A 14,773-nucleotide genomic window follows, 5' to 3' on the forward strand; every position below is an offset into this window, starting at 1 on the left:
AGAGGGTGGCCACACCCTCCTTGTGCCCACTCCCTCTGGTGAGGTGGGTACATCCCTATCCCTATTCCTATTGTTCCTATTCCTCCAAAGCAAGATGGAGGATTTCTCAAGGAGTGGGTCACTTCAGCTCTGGTTACCTTAGGGGTGGACCTGGCTGGAGGAGTGATTCCTCCTTCTTTTTCTCATTCCTCTAGGCTTGCCTCCAAAAGTGGGGGCTCATCTGGGGGGCGGGCATCTCCACTAGCTGGAGTACCCTGGGGGCATTGTAACACAAGGCCTGAGCCTTTGAGGCTCATCGCCAGGTGTTACAATTCCCTCAAGGGGGGAGGTGTGAAGCACCTCCAACCAGTGCAGGCTTTCATTCTGGCCCCAGAGAGCACAAAGGCTCTCACCCCAGGGGGTCAGAAACTCGTCCCTCATCGACAGGCTGGCACAGACCAGTCAGTCCTGCACTGAAAGAATGGGTAAAATACAGGGGGCATCTCTAAGGTGCCCTCTGTGTGCATTTTTTAATAAATCCAACCTTGGCATCAGTGTGGGTTTATTATTCGGAGAAGTTTGATACCAAACTTCCCAGTTTTCAGTGTAGCCATTATGGAACTGTGGAGTTCGTTTTGACAAACTCCCAGACCATATACTTATTATGGCCACACTGTACTTACAATGTCTAAGAATGGACTTAGACATTGTAGGGGCATATTGCTCATGCAGCTATGCCTTCACCTGTGGTATAGTGCACCATGCCTTAGGGCTTTAAGGCCTGCTAGAGGGGTGACTTACTTATGCCACAGGCAGTGTTTTGTGTGAATGGCTCTCTGAGGGGGAGGCCATGTCGACTTTCCTGATTGTGTGTGTTAGTGGGGAGAAAAAGGCAAGGGCAGTGTGCATGTGTTACATGAGGGGTCCCTTAGGGTGGCACAATACATTCTGCAGCCCCTAGGGACCTTCCCTGGTCACAGGGCCCTTGGTACCACTGGTACCTTTTAAAAGGTACTTATCTGTGTGCCCGGGTGTGCCAATTGTGGAAACAGTGGTACATTTTTAGTGAAAGAACACTGGTGGTGGGGCCTGGTTAGCAGGGTCCCAGCACATTCTGTCAAGTCAGCATCAGGGAAGAAAGTGGGGGGTAACTGCAAGAAGGAGCCATTTTCCTACACTCTCTGTATTGCTCTTCCACCACCAGCTTGTCCATTGTTTCCTCCACCCCTCCCTGTTCCACTCAGCTTTTTTAATGCTCCCCTTCCCCTGGATCTTCTGATGCTCCCCTGCCTTTCTCTGCTGGCTTGCTCACAGAAACCCTGTGCTCCACCACAGCGCCATCGCCCTTTTTAAATGACTTTTTTTAAGGACTTAGCAGCTGAAATTTGATACTGGCCTGCTCCTTTCTTTAAATGGTCTATTTTGCTTTTGCATAATTTTTAGTAATCTTTTTTTTAATTTATCTCTCAAAGATGGGTTTCCAAAATCTTTGAATGGTAAATTATAAATCTAGCCAAAGAGGCTGCTGTGTAATGACACATGCATGCACATGCCTGGTCGCGCATGCATATGCTTATCCATCATACTATGTTCAAAGCAGCTATGGCTTCTTGATGTAAATGCAAATCCATGGGGACACATGCACTCTATCTGATAGAGACTTCTAGTTGCAGATTTTGTGCGTTAGAATTTCCCCCAGGCGTCAGACTGGATCCGGAGATTTTTCTTTGAGCAATACCCTTGCACGTTGGTAGGTGGCGTCGGTCCACTCCGCGGGCGTCGTTGGCATCATAGTCGCCGTGATGACGTAAGGAGTGGTACATAGATGCCGCCTCAACGCAGTGATGTCGCTAGTGCCCACTATTGACGTTGACACAATCCTTATCCCCGATGACTTGAAGTGGGAGCCGCCGCCGCCACCTCTGTCTTCGAGGAGGGTGTAGCTAGCCAGAGAGGATCCCCAGGCGATTCAGACTACGTGTCCACCCTGGGCTGACCCCGCCAGACCCCCACGACGACACCTGCAGAGGGAATTCCGAGGACCCCCCTGACCGCGACTGCCCAGGGTGAAGATATCCATTGCCTGGAGACACACTGCACCCACAGCCCCCAGGCCCGAGAGAAACCGACCACCAGTGCAGCAATGACCAGCAGGCGGCCGTCACCCTTGCCAGGTCGGTGGCTTGCAAGAGAAGCCCCCCGTGCCCTGGCTGCAGCGCCTAAGTGACCCCCGGGTCCCGCCATAGAGTTCTATTAAGAACCCAACGCCCTGTTTGCACACTGCACCCGTCCGCCCCTGTGCTACTGAGGGTGTGGTTTTTGTACCTACTTGGGACCCCTCCAGTGCTCCTTCGAACCCCCCTGGTCTGCCCTCTGACAACACGGTAACTTACCTGCAAGCAGAAGGAAAACAGAGTACCCCCTGTTTCCATAGACGCCCATGTTATTTTGGCTCCCGTTTGACCTCTGCACCTAACTGGCCCTGTGTTGCTGGTGCTGAATGTTTAGGGTTATCTAAACCCCCAACGGTGTGCTACCTATGCCCCAGAGACTGAACTCGTAAGTTTGTTACTTACTTCAAAAACTGTACTTTACTTACCTCCCCCATGAACTGTTAAAAATTGCAGTATCCACTTTTAAAATAGCTTTTTGCAATTTGTAAGTTAACTGTGTACATTGTTGATTCCATTCAAAGTCCTAAGTCATTTAATGTACTTACCTTCTAAATGAATCTTGTGGTTCTAGAAATAAATTAACAAAATAATATATATTTTTCTATATAAAAACCTGTTGGTCTAGAGTTAAGTCATTGAGTTTGTGTTTCACTTATTGCTTGTGTGTGAACAACAAATGCTTGACACTACCCTCTGATAAGACTAACTGCTTGACCACGGTACCACAAATAGAGCATTAACATTATCTAGTATTGCCTCTGTCAAGCCTCTTGGGGAACCCCTGGAATCTGTGCACACTAACTCATTTTGATATAGTATATACAGAACCAGCTTCCTATATTGGTGGATCAGCGGTGGGGTCTAATACTTTGCATTTGCTGGACTACTCAGCCAATACCTGATCACACGACTAATTTCCAAAATTGCCTTTAGATAACTGATTTTTGAATTTTGACTATTTTTCCAAATTTGTAAAAGTCCTGCTAGGCCCTTGTGTAAGTTCCTGTCAGCATCTCTTTTTTTAAGTTTAAAAGTTTTGTAAAAGTTAGGATTTATTTTCTCGAAGTAATTTTTAGTTTCTAAAAAGTAATCCCAACATTGGTAATATAATAAGATGAGATGGTGGTGGAACTCAACCTCACCCCTTACCTCCATCTAGGGATGGCAGATTTAAGGGCTCTCTGTAAGCTGAAGTAAATTAGAACAGGTTCCAACCCTATGAAGGTCAAGCTCCAGGATCTCTTGGCTGAGTATACAAGGGACCACCCTGCTGAGGAGGAAGACCTCCCCACAGATGGGGAAGAAGTTAGGGATCAGGAGGTAGAACTCCCCCCTCCTAACCTAACGAGGGAAACAAGGGTTCCAAGACCCTTATCTCCACAGATAAGACTCACAGACTGGTTCTTCCACAGGAGAGTCCAGTTCCTCTGTGAACATTGAGGGCAGCCTCAATAACGGGGACATCCTTTGAGCAAAGATGGCCTAAAGATTAGCTTTGGGGAAACAGCTCCTAGCTATATGAAGGGAGAGAGCAGAAATGGGCCTAACACCTATACATGGTGGCAGCAACATAAGTAGGTTCAGAGAGAACACTGACACCCTGGGGAGCTCTCCTTCGGGAACTTTTCACTGGTAAGTGTAGGGATAGACTCCTCACACTCTCTGGTAAGGATGCAGAAACCTATGACCTCATGAAGGCTTCCCTGATTGAGGGCTTTGGATTCTCAACTGAGGAATACAGAATTATGTTCAGGGGGCTAACAAAACCTCGAGCCAGTGCTGGGTTGATTTTGTTGACTACTCAGTCAAAACACTAGATGGTTGGATAACTGGCAGTGGAGTGCATGAATATGATGGGCTGTTTAATTTATTTATGAAAGAACAGATGGTAAGTAACTGCTTCAATGACAAGTTACATCAACATCTGGTAGACCTAGGTCCTGTTCCTCCCCAAGAATTGGACCACTGGGTCAAGACAAGGGTGACCAAGACTTCCACAGGGGGTGACCAAGAGAAAGGGGTCACAAAGTCTCCCCAGGGGAAGGGTGATGAGACATCCAAGGACAAAACTAAAGAGTCTTCTGCAGGGCCCCAAAAACCTGTTGAGGAGGGTGTGCCCCAATCCTCTTCACAGTCCACAAATGGGTATAAGGGTAAGATTTTTGATCCCAGGAAGGCCTGGTGTCACAACTGTAGACAGCATGGACACCAAACTGGAGACAATGCCTGTCCCAAGAAAAGTCCCACAAATTCTACTTCAGTTACCACTGGAATAGCCAGTTTCCAGATGGGATCAACAGCGTGCCCAGATCAAATCAGGGTTCACACTGTGGCTACTTTACTCCCTGAGGGTGAGGTGGATATAGCCACACTAGCTGCTTGACCGCCTAACATGGAAAAATACGAGCAGCAGCTCTTGATAAATGGGACAAAAGTAGAAGCCCTGAGGGATTACAGGTACCAGTGTCACCACGGTGACAGAGAAACTGGTTTCCCCAGGACAGTATTTGGCTGGACAAACATATCCAGTTACCAATGCTGACAATGAAACTAAAGTCCATCCATGGCTATGGTGACTTTAGAATGGTGAGGGGTTACTGGCCTGAAACAGGTGGTGGTCTCTTCTACAATCCCAGTAGAATGTTAACTAGGGAATGATTTGGAGTCCTCAGCATGGGCTGAGGTAGAACTCAAAACCCATGTAGCCATGCTCAGTATCCCTGAACTGGTGTGTGTCAAAACAGGAGCACAGAGCAGAGCATAGCACAAAACAGGGTGAAAAAGAAGTGTTGGAGCCTGGAATAATTCCCCAACCTTCCAAGAGGAAAGGGAAGAGGACTGGGGGGACCAGCCTCTGTACAGCAAAAGAAGCAGGACCTCTCTTCCCAGGAAGATGTCCTATGCCCTGAGGGAACTGAGTCCATGGAGCTCGAGCCTTACTACGTAGAGCTCTTGGGCCCAGGGGAACCCTCAAGGGAACAGCTATGCCAGGGACAAAAGACTTGTCCCACTCTTGAAGGCCTGAGACAGCACGCTGCTGAATAGGAGAAGGGAGATGTCAGTGGCTCCCACTGGGTCTATTGGGAGGATGTACTCCTTTACACTGAGGCAAGAGATCCCAAACCTGCTGCCACTAGTAGAGTGGTAGTGCCTCAGGAGTTTAGAGAGTTTATCCTCACATTGGCCTGTGACATCCCCCTAGTTGGGCATTTGGGACCAACCATGAAATGGGACAGATTAGTGAACCATTTCTATTGGCCCAATATGCCCTAGAAAGTAAGGGAACTTTGTAGCTCCCGTGTCACCTGTCAAGCAAGTGGCAAGACAGGTGTCCATCCAAAGCCCCCCCCCCCCTCATTCCACTTCCAGTGGAGGGGGCCCCCCTTTGAAAGGGTTGAAATGGACATTGTGGGTCCACTTGAACCTCCCACAGCCTCAGGGAACCAGTACATACTGGTAGTAGTGGATCAGGCTACCAGATACCCTGAAGTAATTCCCCTTAGGTCGTCTACTGTCCCTGCCGTAGCCAAAGCCCTAATAGGTATTTTTACCAGAGTGGGCTTCCCTAAGGAGGTGGTTTCTGACAGAGGTACCAGCTTCATGTCAGCTTAGCTCAAACACACGTGGAATGAGTGTGGGGTGACTTATAAGTTCACCACACCTTATCATCCACAAACCAATGGCCTTGTTGAAAGATTTAACAAGACTTGAAGGCCAAGATCATGGGTCTCCCTAAAAACTCAAAAGGAGATGGGATGTCCTCCTGCCATGCTTGCTTTTTGCCTACAGAGAGGTGCCACAGAAGGGAGTAGGCTTTTCCCCCTTTGAGCTTCTGTTTGGCCATCCTGTAAGGGGACCACTGGCACTTGTTAGAGAAGGCTGGGAGAGACCTCTCCATGAGCCTAAACAAGATGTGGTGGACTAAGTGCTTGGCCTCTGCTCAAGGATGGCTGAGTACATGGAAAAGGCATCCAAAAATCTTGAGGCCAGCCAACAACTCCAGAAGTTGTGGTGTGACCAAAAGGCTGCAATGGTGGAATTCCAACCACTGCAAAAAGTCTGAGTTCTGGAACCTGTGGCTCCCATGGCACTTCAAGACAGAGGGAGTGGCCCTTACCCAGTTCTTGCGAAAAAGAGTCAGGTCACTTACTTAGTGGACCTGGCCACTAGCAGGACACCCAAAAGAGTGATCCATGTTAACCGCATGAAATCTATAATGATAGGGCAGACATAACCATGCTGATGGTTACTGATGAGGATCAGGAAGCAGATAGTGAACCTCTGCCTGACCTCCTCTCAACTGACCCCAAGGATGGGACAGTGTATGGGGTGGGCTTTTCAGGCACCTTCTCTGCCCAACAGCAGGCTGACTGTAGGCAAGTCCTGCAGTAGTATGCTGAGCTCGTCTCTTTGAACCCTGGTCAGAATCACCTGTGTACTCATGATATGGACACATGAGACAGTTTACCTATCAAAAACTAAATATTCTGACAGTCTGACCAAGTCAGAGACCATCAAAGTGGAAATCCACAAAATGCTGGAGTTGGGAGTGATAGAGCACTCTTGACAGTCCCTGGGCTAGCCCAGTGGTCTTGGTCCCCAAACCTCATACCAAGGATGGAAAGAGGGGTGAGGTTTTGTGTGGATTACAGAGGACTCAGTCCTGTCACTAAGACACCCATACCCAGAGCAGATGAAGTGATGGACAGGTTGGGTGCAGCCACATTTCTGAGTACCTTTGACTTAACTGCAGGGCACTGGCAAATTAGGATGGCTCCTGGAGCAAAAGAGAAAATAGCATTCTCAACACCTGATGGGCATTATCAGTTTACTGTTGTGCCCTTTGGCTTAAAGTGCCCCTGCCACCTTCCATAGGTTGGTGAATCACGTCCTTGCTGGTTTGGAGTCCTTTAGTGTAGCATATCTAGATGATATTGCTGTCTTTAGTTCCAACTGGCAGGATCACCTGGTCCACCTGGAGAAGGTTTTGCAGGCCCTGCAAGCAGCAGGCCTCTCTATCAAGGCATCCAAATGCAAGATAGGACAGGGAACAGTTGTATATTTGGGCCACCCAGTAGGTGGAGGCCAAGTACAATCTTTACAACCCAAGATCTAGACAGTTCTGGACTGGGAAGTTCAAAAAACCTATACTCAAGTCAGGGCATTCCTTGGCTTGACTGGGTATTCCAAGAGGTTTTTGAAGAGATATGGGTCCATTGTGACCCCTCTCACGGAATTGACCTCTAAGAAAATGCCTAAGAAGGTAAACTGAACCCTAGACTGTCAAAAGACCTTTGACACCCCAAAAGAAGCGATGTGCTCGGCACCAGTTCTAAAAGCTCTAGATTATTCTAAGCAATTCATTGAGCAGACAGATGCCTCTGAACATGGGATAGGAGCAGTCCTATCCCAAACCAATGATGATGGCCTTGACCAGCCTGTTGCTTTCATTAGCAGGAGGTTACTCCCCAGGGAGCAGCGTTGGAGTGCCATTGAGAGAGAGGCCTTTGATGTGGTTTGGTCACTGAAAAAGCTGAGGCCATACTTGTTTGGTACTCACTTTATTGTTCAAATTGACCACAGACCTCTCAGATGGCTCATGCAAATGAAAGGAGAGAACCCTAAACTTTTGAGGTGGTCCATATCCCTACACAGAATGGACTTTGTAGTGGAACACAGACTTGGGTCTGCCCATGCCAATGCAGATGGCCTTTCCAAGTTCTTCCACTTAGAAAATTGAGACTCTCTTAGGAAAGGTTAGTCTCATCCTCTTTCGTTTGATGGGGGTGGAGGGTGTTGTAGGAAAATGCCACTGTTGCATGGTCACCCCCCACTTTTTGTCTAGTGTTGATGCCAGCTTTGATTGAAAGTGTGTTGGGGACCCTGCTAACCAGGCCCCAGCACCAGTGTTCTTTCCCTAAAACTGTACCTTTGTTTTCACAATTGGCACAGCCCTGGCACACAGTTAAGTTCCTTATAAAAGGTACCCCTGGTACCAATGGCCGGGTGGCCATGGAAGGTTCCTAAGTGCCGCAGCGTGTATTATGCCACCCTAAGGGACCCCTCACTCAGTACATGCACACTGCCTTGCAGTTTGTGTGTGCTAATGGGGAGAAAAGAAACAGTCGACATGGCACTCCCCTCAGAGTGCCATGCCCACAAACCACTGCCTGTGGCATAAGTAAGTCACCTCTCTACCAGGCCTTACAGCCCTAAGGCAGGGTGCACTATACCACAGGTAAGGGCATACCTGCATGAGCACTATGCCTCTTCAGTGTCTATGTCAATTCTTAGACATTGTAAGTGCAGGGTAGCCATACTGAGTATATGGTCTGGGAGTTTGTCATTACGAACTCCACAGCACCATAATGACTACACTGAACACTGGGAAATTTGTTATCAAACTTCTCAGCACAATAAACCCACACTGATGCCAGTGTGGGATTTATTGAGAAATGTACACAGAGGGCACCCTAGAGATGCCCCCCTGTATGTTAGCCTAACTGATAGTGTAAGACTGACCGGTCTGTGCCAGCCTGCCACCTCCTGACGAGTTTCTGACCACATGGGGTGAGTGCCTTTGTGCACTCTGTGGTCAGAAACAAAGCCTGTCCTGGGTGGAGGTGCTTCACACCTCCCCCTGCAGGAACTGTAACACCTGGTGGTGAGCCTCAAAGGCTCAAGCCTGGTGTTACAGTGCCCCAGGGTACTTCAGCCAGTCGAGATGCCCGCACCCCCAGACAAGCTCCCACTTTTGGCGGCAAGTCCAGAGGGATAATGAGAAAAACAAGGAGGCGTCACTCCCTCAGCCAGGACCACCCCCAAGGTGTCCAGGGCTGAAGTGACCCCCTCCTTGAGAAATCCTCCATCCTGCGTAGGAGGATTAGGACCAATAGGGATAGGGATGTGCTCCCCTCCCTAGAGAGAGTGGCCACAAGGAGGGTGTAGCCCCCTCAGGGACGGTAGCCATTGGCTGCTGCCCTCTGACCCTAATACACCACTAAATTTAGTATTTAGGGGCGACCCTGAATCCAGCTCTTCAGATTCCTAGGGGCGACCCTGAACCCAGCTCTTCAGATTCCTGACGACCTCAAGAAAGAAGGACTGCTGAGCTGAAAACCCCTCAGAGAAGCGAAGGAGACAACAACTGACTCGGCCCCTGCCCTACCGGCCCGTCTCCTGCTTCAAAAAGCTGCAAAAGAAGAAGCAACATGTTCTGCAGGACTAGCGACCCCTGAAAAGCCTCCAGGGGACTGCCTGCATCACTGAGGGCCAAGAAACTCCTGTGGACAGCGGACCTGTCCAACAAGAAGATAAAGAAATCATTCTTAATGGGACTTCCACCTCACTCCAGAAGTGTGAGTCCCAACTACTCTGCCCTCTGCCTGTGTCCAGAGAGACTAACTAGCCAGAGAGGATCTCCTGATGATTCCGACTACGTGTCCACCATGGGCTGACATCTCCAGATCCCCACGACGATGCCTATAAAGGGAATTCCGATGACTCCTCTGACCGCAACTGCCCAGGACGAAGATATCCGTCGCCTGGAGAAGCACTGCACCCATAGCCCCCAGGCCTGAGAGAACCGACCACCGGTGCAGCAACGACCAGCAGGCTGCCCTCACCCTTGCCCAGACAGTGTCTTGCCCGAGAAGCCCCCCTTGTGCCCTGTCTGCAGCTCCTAAGTGACCCCCCCCCCCAAACTCCTCCGCTCCCCCAGCTCCCGCCATAAAGTTCAATTGAGAACCCAACGCCCTGTTTGCACACTGCATTCAGCCACAACTGTGTCGCGGAGGGTGTGGATTTTGTGCCTACTTGGGGCCCCTCCAGTGCTCCTTCAAAGCCCCCTGGTCAGCTCTCTGGCAACGCGGGTACTTACCTGCAAGCAGACCGCAACCAAAGCCCCCTGTCTCTATAGGCACCCATGTTATTTTGGCCCTTATCTGACCTCTGCTCATAACAGGCCCTGTGTTGCTGGTGCTGGGTGTTTGGGGTTATCTTGAACCCCCAGTGGTAGGCTACCTATGCCCCGGAGACTGAACCCGTAAGTATATTACTTACCTCAAAAACTGTACTTTACTTACCTCTCCCAGGCACTGTTGAAAATTGTAGTGTCCACTTCTAAAATAGCTTTTTGCCATTTTTAAGAAACCTGTGTACATTGTTGATTCCATTCAAAGTCCTAGGTATTACTATGCAAAGTACCTTTCATTCAATGTACTTACCTGCTAAATGAACCTTGTGGTTTTAGAAATAAATTAACAAAATAATATTTTTCCATATAAAAACCTATTGGTCTGGAGTTAAGTCATTGAGTGGGCGTTTTCACTTATTGCTTGTGTATGTACAACAAATGCTTAACACTACCCTCTGATAAGCTTTACTTCTATCCGCACTACTACAAATAGAGCATTAGCATTACCTATTATTGTCCCTGTCAAGCCTCTTGGGGGACCCCTGGACTCTGTGCACACTATATCTCATTTTGACATAGTATATAAAGAGCCAGCTTCCTACACCGAGGTGTCATTTGGATAAAATAAACCTTGAAAACGAAGAATGGGGTAGGCAAATGAATAGTGAGATAGCTAGCTATTTTGCAATAAATGTGGGCTCCGGTAGTGTTAATTGTGCTTGGGAAGCTTTTAAGGCTGATATACGCGTTCAAATAACCTTGCAAAATATCGGGTACAGAAGGGCTTTAGCTGCTTACCGGGAAGGCTTGGAGACTGCTCTCCGACTAGCATATTTGGCATATTCCCACAATGTGAAAATAACTAACAAGGTGGCACTTAGGCAAGCGAGAAAGAATTTGCAGGAGTATTATTATAAACGCAGCTTTACAGCAAATGTCGCCTGTCTGCAAAAGGTGTATGAGGAAAGCGAATATTCTGGACGATTTTTAGCCTGGCAGACGCGTGAGCGTCAGTTGCACAATAAGGTCACTGCTGTATTTGATAGTGAAAGTAAACCTAGACTGACCGCGACTGCTCAGATTCATAAGAAGTTTCTTTGGCACTCAAAAGCACTTTATGGTGTTCAACACTAGAGTGATATGGATAGAAGTAAAAGTTTTCAATCACAGCTTTCTCCTCCGAAGCTGGGTGATAGCCAAGCACAGGCTCTGCTAGCCACAGTTACCCTTGAATAAATAGAGGGAGTAAATGGAAAAAGTAAATAAAAAAAACAACTTTCAGTAATAATCTTTACCAGGTGCGGTATATACTCCACTCTATTCCAACAAACTTCCAATGCGGGGATAAGTGGGAAGTGTTTCCAGTGTGATTACCATTGAGGTGCTATTATAATATTGTGGGATGTGTGCTTAACAGAATGATATGGGAAACACACTTTATTTACATTTTGAGACACTGTCAGGAATAGTTAGTTCTGCATGTCCCTTTTGGTATTTGCAGATATTATGAGTGATTCTGGTCCAGTTTCTGTATTTGTTTGTGCTTTAGAATTGACCATGCTGCTGTCTTATGTGTCTGTATAGGTTCCAGTATCAAAAGGTCAGTCCGATGGACTGTGATAGTCCTTCTGTGTGATCGTCATACTAAGGAGAAAAGTGAAAGTCAAGGCTTTTAGCTACTGAAACCTACAGTGTCAGACTGTTAGAGTCCTCTGTTGGCTAACATTGTTTGGCAAGCCTTTGCATAGTATGCCTAGTGTTTAGTCTGCCTCTCCAAACACTGTAGGCTGGTTAGTTGCAGCCGTCTGGGCTAGGCACTGGCTTATAGGGCCATTCTGAAATTGTTCCATCTCATATCTCTCTATTCTATGATTGGGGTTCATCATGTAGTCTGTCTTGATTTCAAGTGGTTATAAAAGCGCTGAGTGTTTTAATGGTGCGGCAGGCCTGACGGAAGGTAGGTGTCCTGGAGCAACAATCCCATTTTATGCTGCAAATCATTGTTATTGTCTTGTGAAAATATACCACTGTACAAAAGCAAGAAGTGAAAAAAACACTGGTAATAAAAGTACAAACAAACACCCTCCCTCGATTAAAAACCCTCCTTGTGATACTGGCAGTGTGGCACATTGGTAAACATGTGTCTATTCAAATGGTTTGGAGGTAATCCCCTTCCAGTCAGGGTCCATTCATAACTCTACTATCTATAAGGCCCTAAGCGATCTGGCACAGGTCAGCGCTTTGTAGTGTGGAACTGTCGCAGTGGGCACCACATCTGTTTGAATTGTTGGTCTTTGCCGTGCATGGGTGAAGTATTCTTCTCCATGCCCAGTACCTGCCAGAGTCTATTATGCCAGCCCCTTAAGGGAGAACAGGTGGTTTACCTCCAGAGCGAGGATACATTGTTTTGCAGCAACAGTTGAGCATTCAACAACTGTTTTCATCTCCCTAGTTCTAACCCTTTATGTCTGGCATCCAGCCTAAGATAGTGCTGTTTGGGGGATAAGGTCATTAACATTAATTATCTCTTCCATCTCTTTCAATACCTTCTACAAAAACGTAGTTTATTTTGGGCAAACTCACAGTATTTGTGACACCCGTCCACTTTTGATTCCATCCCCTCCAACATCTGGCGTTTGTGATCGCAATAAATGAGTGACGCATGTGTCTGATGAGGTGCGAGCATCCCATTTTAAGATAGAGTTGTCTAAAGTCTGTAGCCAGGAGCAATTATTTACTGTTTTATGATGTTCTTAGGTGGTGGGTTTATGAATAGAAGAGTCCGTCTTGAGAACAGCCTGGTTTTCACCTATTTCGTTAACTTAAATGTTCTAGGACGCAGCATATCTTGGCTGGTAGTGAGTTCCAAGGTTTTGCTGCTTGGACCAAAAGAGAAAATCCTCCTATGGATTCTTTTTGTAAGGCTATATGAATATTGAAAGGCCTCTACTGGGATGAAGATATGTTATTTGTACAGTTTAAATTATATTTGACGGTACAGTGGTCCTTTTCCTTGGGATACTTTGTGTACTGTGCATAGTACTTTGAATCATTATCTTAATGCGACTGGTAGCCAGCAGCATCCCTGTAGGATTTGTGACATGCATTTCTGTGGTGTAGTTGGAGGAGTAGTTTTACTGGAACATTATGAATTTGTTGTAGTTTACACACAATGAATGCAGAGGTGCCAAGTTAGATGCTGTTGACATAGTGTAGCTTGGATATCACATGTATGGGAATGGCCTGCGGAGTTTGTTGGTATCCAAAGTGTGGGTATGTCCGGCATAAGGTTTTCTTGGTGCGAAAGGTGCTTCTTGTGGCTCTGTTAACATTGTACCTGGGATGAGGCTGATGATATGTGATCACTTCTATTTCTTCCATCTACCTGAATGTGCTAGAAGGGACATCATGTTCCTTTGGCCATATGTCTATGGGTTGGTGTTTGTGGCATTGTTTAGAGATCACGAACTCAGGTTTTAGGGTGTTAAGCTTCAGGCTATTATTTATCATCCATGTATCTTTAGTGCAAAGGTAGTAATCCCTTTCAGATTCCTGTAAGACATCTGGCCTGTTCATTTTAAGGATGACCACAATAAGAGATTGAAGTATTTGATCAGGTCCGGTAAAAGAGTGGGAGGTAGACGATTAAGAGAGCAGAGATGGTGGATATTTGGGGAACTCCAGAGCATAGATGTGAGAAACTGTAGTAAAAGGAAGTAGGAGTATCTGGCTTTTACGGTCCTTGAGGTAGGAAGTAATCAAGTGTAATGCACTGCCCAATATTCCAAGATAGTGGAGCTTGTTTAGAAGAGTCTGGTGGTGCACTGTCCCAAATGCTGATGTTAGATCAAGGAAGCAGCATAGGAACCATGTTTTTGTTCACTGGAGTTTTAGATCATCCCATGTTGATAAACAAGGCAGAGACCGTGTGTTTATCTGGTCTGGAACCAGATTTCTGATTTCAAATCAACTTACATGGACCTTTTACCAAAAGTATCTCTAACCTCAGTGGTGGGTGAGGAAAGTCACTTAGTGGACCTCCAATTGCTTTACACCTCATCCCTTGCAGCATTAATTTTTATTATCTATGCTTCTTGCTTAGCCTAATTGTTATGTTTTCAGAATTAATATTTGCCTCTTGAGAGCCTGTCCTTTATGAGCACTGACATCCTTTGTTACCCAATTTAGTACATCCTAATTTTCACCCTCTGTGCTCTTTTCTTCTGAGTTACAATGTGATCATGGGGATCTCTTTATTGCTGTTCTTCTTCTTTCCTTGTTGCAAGGCCTTTACATGTCCCTGAAAGTCACAAAGTGTGTTTGAGCCTCCATTTGAAAGAGCCAAGGGAGTGGGCTGCGCTAAGATTTCATGTACCAGGAGGTTTCCAAGATGGAAAATTAAATAATTTCTAAAGTTGTTGAAAATGGGTTTGGAATTACAGTATTCTGTGTTAGATCATGAAACCACCAGGCTGATAGCATTTGGGAATGTTGCAGTAGTAGATGTTGGCACAGAGCTACCCAAAAGCCAGGACACAGGTTATGATCAGTGTGCGAGATAGGGAAAACAAAATACCTTAATAATATCGAATTTTGGCCATTTTTTAAGGAGTATATTTGGATATGTTTCCTCCAAGACGCATACAATTAGAGACTGAAGTAGATCGGGGGACATAAATATAGTGGTGGGAGAGAGTACGTATAC

At 46.8% G+C, this 14,773-nt stretch overlaps 1 protein-coding gene across 2 annotated transcripts in view; it reads left to right on the forward strand.

Annotated features, from left to right (window-relative positions):
• Nucleotides 1-14,773, forward strand: part of VPS13D (vacuolar protein sorting 13 homolog D) — a 2,230,750-nt gene that overhangs the window by 965,062 nt on the left and 1,250,915 nt on the right. The gene's annotated exons all lie outside the window — the stretch shown is intronic.

The sequence above is a fragment of the Pleurodeles waltl genome, chromosome 6 (assembly GCF_031143425.1).
Source record: "Pleurodeles waltl isolate 20211129_DDA chromosome 6, aPleWal1.hap1.20221129, whole genome shotgun sequence".
NCBI lineage: Eukaryota > Metazoa > Chordata > Amphibia > Caudata > Salamandridae > Pleurodeles > Pleurodeles waltl.